Below are 5,000 nucleotides of genomic sequence, written 5' to 3'. Positions count from 1 at the left end.
GAGGAGGGGGGATGATTTCGCGAACGTCGGAGCGTGTGACGTATGGAAAAGGAGGTCGGCTTAAATAGGCCTACCCTGCAGCGGCAGTGGGTGAGTTAATTGCTGTCAATCATCCCGAAGGCTCCACCCGAACTTTGTTTATAAAACATCATTTCACTAGTTCGCCCTTCTATATGATTGCTTCAGCTAGACTAGAATGTATGGGAGAAGTGCGTGTTTGGCAAGGTAGCTGTCCGTGGTCCTGGAGTGCCTGGAGCGGATATCGCGATAGAGCGATGACCGCTTGCACCCCAAAAGATCACAGAGAAAGGCCGCTACCAACTACATAAGTGCTTGCTGAGCGAGTCGTAAATCCGCTAGATGGAGCGGATGTAAGACTGGTAGGCATCCGAGGACCAACGGCCCAGTATTTTAATTTGTTGCTCCGATAAGCCGTTGAGCGCAGCTGTTGTGGCAGCTCCTATCCTGAAGGAGTGTGCGGAGTAGCGATCCGCGGGAAAACCAGATTTGACTAGAATGGTTTTTAAGAGTGTCTGGAATCTGTGGCGAGTGATGGGTAGCCCTTCGTCTGACACGAAGGGCGGGCTAGTAGACGAAGCTTGAGCTGACCGATATGAGATGTAGTGAGATAGTTATTGGAAAGGCTGAAGATCTGAGGCGGAGTTAAATGGATATGGAGTGTCCTTTCGGGACTGATCGATTTTACTCTGTTTGATGGTAAATCGAATGGTGTCTTGGTCTAGCTGCTCTAGATCTGCGATGCACGGGTGGACATCGGGAACGAAGAGAGACGAAGGGCATGTAAACTCGCTACATCTCAGCAGCCCAAAAAGGCCAGTAGAAACATAACGGAGATGGTGGAATCGGAATGCGGTGACATGAACCCTTTGCGAAGGGTAGCGAGGCAGGTGGCGAGAATGCTTGAGGTAATGGGAAGGCGGGAGTCTTGGGGGACTGGATGTTGCCTACGGATACCTTTAATTAACAAGCCTATCCTGGTGTCGGAGAAGGGGCATTCGGAGCCGTGGGGGCGTTTGTAGAAGAAATGAATGCCAGCTAGGTAGACTCTAATGGAAGAGACTTTGATCCCGAGTGAAGTGTGGGCGTAGGTGATAAATGATAATATGGTGACTGCATCGAAACTGGGAAATGGTAGTGAGTGCTTTGCATGGAACTGTTTGAAGCACGACCAAGCAGTCCAGTAGGACTGCATGGTCCTGGGTGCGAGGGCTTGGAGGGCTAGGTCGGCCGTGATGGGCTGAAGATAACTGAGGGGGTGGTTTATAGGAAGATGGTCTCCGAAAAGCTGGGGAGTGGAGTAGGGTACGGGTCCGCCTCTGGAGCCAAGCTTCTGAATCTCTGGAAATTAAGACGAGAAAGAGAGTCAGCAATTTCATTGTGGCAACCGGGGACGTGCGCGGCTCTTATGATGAACTGGTAGCTGGCTGCTATCCAGATTAGACGCCTAATAAGAGGGGAAAGCGCAGGCGATTTTGAGCGCGAGTTATTTATGACGTGCACTACGGCTTCGTTGTCGCTGTGGATTAGCACGCTCTTGGAGGTCCACTCCTTCCCCCAGAGTAGGGCCGCAATGACTACGGGGTAGAGTTCGAACACGGCTGACGATTCGTTTTCCGTTATTAGCGCTCTGAACTCTAGTGGCCAAGGGGATGCAAACCAGCGCCCTTTGAAAAAGCCTCCGAAGCCTATTGAGGGGGCTGCGTCTGTGTACAGCTGGAGGTCTTCTGGATATGATTGGCAGTCGTCGTAGAACATGCACAAACCATTCCATTCGTCTAAAAAACATCCTCCAGAGTTTGAGATCGGCCAGGCACTGGGCATCTGGATATACTACGTCTTCGAGAGATGGGGATGCTGAGGCGCAGTTTAGGAGATGCGAGATGAAAGGGCGGCCCTGGGGAATGATTCGCATGGCGAAATTGAGGTGGCCTAGAAGGGAGAGAACTTCTTGTTTGGTGTGAGATGGTGAGGTTATAAACTCGTTCAACAGTAAAGAGATTCTGTCTTTTTTCTCTTTGGGGAGAGATGAAGAGAATTCTTCGGTATCTAAAATGATGCCGAGGAATTCGAGTCTGGATAAGGGACCGCACGTTTTCTCTTCTGAGAGTGGGACTCCCAGTTTGTTGAATACGTCAGTTAGCGTAGAGATGCCTAGGGCCGGTGGGTAGGAATGGGGGATAACTACTAGAAAGTCGTCCAGAAGATGAACGAGAAATGGGAGCTTATAGTTATTTAGGAGAATCCAGCACAGGGCTTCTGATAGCGTATCGAAAATTTTGGGACTGCTGCGGCAGCCGAAGGTGAGGCGAACTGCAAAATAGTATCTCCTATGCCATTTGACTCCAGAATTCGAGATCAATGGGCATGACTTTGAAGGCTGAGGTGATGTCCGCTTTAGCTAGCCAGCAACGTCTACCTGCCTTTTTGATCAGAGCGATAGCGTCATCGACAGAGTGGTAGTGCAGCGAGAACTCTTCTAGTGGAATCAGACTGTTAATGCTGGGAGTGGTACTATTGTGCGGAGCTGAGAGGTCGATGATAAGTCTCTTTTTTCCTGAGTATTTGCGCGTAGCTACGCCTATGGGGTTGATCCTGTAGACTGGGAATGGAGGCATGGTGAACGGACCGATCGTAAAACCAGATTCGACCTCTTTGCTTAGGAGTGAGGTGACTACCTCCGGATCTTTGACGGCAGATTGTAGGTTTTTACAAACGAAAGACTCTGTAGGTCTTGCTAAAACACCTGGATGGAACCCGTGCTTCAACCCTGAAGTCAAATAATCGCAAAATCCCCTATTTGGATTGGACTGAAGTTCTGAATGGAGAGCAGAAACAATGATTGGAGTAGAGAGATACTTTTTAAACTTTTTATATATGTTCTTGAGTGCGGAACAGACTGACTTGGCATGGGCGCCTGCGCAGTAGCTGCAAACGTGGAGGTAACGGCAGGAGGATTGGCGACACTGAGCGAAGTTAAATCTTCGGCAGATTTTCTCGACCTTTCCAGGAACGCTCGTCCTCTTCCCTGGCTTCTCCTGCCGTAGCATCGGGGATGCGGGGAACATAGGAAGAGGATTTAGGGGCTGTGGAGCTGGTGCTGGGGAATTGATGGTCGGGGTTGACTAGTGGACACTCGGCCGCGCCGTGACTGGGGCTATTGCAGAGGGGACAAGATGGCTTAAGTCCTAGGAAAACGCGGTTATGGAGCTCCATATCGAGCGCGCCCCAGTAGGGGTTTTAGTTCCAGAGGCCGACTCTGGCAGCGCATTTTGCTGAAAACAGCCGGTGGTAGCCTACGTATGAAAATGAGCTCCACCGTAGGATACGGCTAGGCCGGCGATGATGGCCGGGTAGTCATTTAGCTTAGTCATCTGCGTCGACTGGAGAACACGAAACAGACGACTTCTGTGTAGTTGGCAAAAGCTATGGTGAACTCGGGAAATGACAGGGTTTTTTGATGCTGGGCCAGAATCTTTTTTTTTTTTTTTTTTTTAGAGAAAAACCAGTTCGCCGCAAACTAGATCCCGGTTATGAGAGGGAATAGGAAGGGAGGGAAGAATGGTAGAAAGGTCTACGTCTGCACCTGACAAGATGAGGTTCCTGGTGGGCGCTGTGACGGGTGGTGGTTCGAATGCTGCAGCGTGAGGAGGCGGTGGCAGGGCCTGTGCTGTGGCTAAAGAATAGTTTTGCTGCCGGAACGGGACGTCGTGGTCCGAAGCACTCGCGGAGTGCTGATGACCCGCTGCTGCGGGCTGGTCTAGCGCGGAGCCGGGGAAGAGATGGGAAGGGAGAAGAGGGGGGAGGGAGGGAGCGGTCGCTGACGCGACCGGAAGGGGAGCAACCTGGGACAGGGTCGCGGGAAGTGGGACGGGGAAGGAAAGAGGGTTAGGGGGGAGTAGCGACGCTGTCGCTATCGGCGCCGACTAAGACCAGGTGCTCGCTAACTCATAAGAGAGATGGGGAGCTAGTGAGGTGACTCTTCGAGCTGACGCTTCGTGAGTTGAGGCGTGCTGTACAGACGTGGCTCCCGGGATGGAAAGGGGAGGGGGAGAGGGGGGAGGGAGGGAGCAGTCGTCGGAACGACTGGAGGTGGGGCAGGCCTGGACCGAGTCCTGGCTAGGGGAGGTGGATGGGGGAGGGAAAGAAGGAGTGGGGGGGGGGGGAGTAGCGACGCTGTCGCTACCGGGGCCGTCTGGAAAAGTGGGGCTGGACCCGGAAATACGGCGGAGATCCGGCGGGAATGGGCCTGAGCCGCTGACGTGGCAGTGGCTGTGGCTGAAGCAGCGGAATGATACGCTCTGAAGCGTGTGGTGCCGGAAAGTGCTGTCGGCGTGCCCGGTTCGCGAGGTGGCTGGTGGTGTGTGCTTCGTCCGGCTGAATGGCCGGCGGAAGGAACCGCGTCGGGATGCCAGAAGGAGCAGCTTGCTTCCTGGTCTGGGGAGGAAAACAAAGTGAGGGAGCGGGAGGGCGAAAAGACCGGGTTATCCGACTGCGTTAGAAGGCGGAGGAGATGGAACTTCCTATCCGACATGCGGCATCGCGATGCCGCGGGAATGGAGAGTGCTGCGGATGCGAGCCACTGTCCAGTGGGTAGGGTCAACGCCTTGCTGGCGCTGGGTGGATTTCCAGTTCCATGAGAGCTGTCTTGTCAATGCGAACGATACGCAGACTGAATGATTTCGCGAACGTCGGAGCGTGTGACGTATGGAAAAGGAGGTCGGCTTAAATAGGCCTACCCTGCAGCGGCAGTGGGTGAGTTAATTGCTGTCAATCATCCCGAAGGCTCCACCCGAACTTTGTTTATAAAACATCATTAAGAGGTGGATAAACTCTATTTCTGAAATTTCAGAGGTGGATAAATTGCATTTACTTGCATTTGCCTCCACTACATCCCTGAGTGAGAGAGAGAGAGAGAGAGAGAGAGAGAGAGAGAGAGAGTGAGTTTGTGTGTGTGTGTGTGTGTGTGTGTGTGTGTGTGT

This window comes from Alosa sapidissima, chromosome 15 (assembly GCF_018492685.1).
Source record: "Alosa sapidissima isolate fAloSap1 chromosome 15, fAloSap1.pri, whole genome shotgun sequence".
Classification (NCBI taxonomy): Eukaryota; Metazoa; Chordata; class Actinopteri; order Clupeiformes; family Clupeidae; genus Alosa; species Alosa sapidissima.
Note: the sequence above shows the minus strand (reverse complement) of the source record.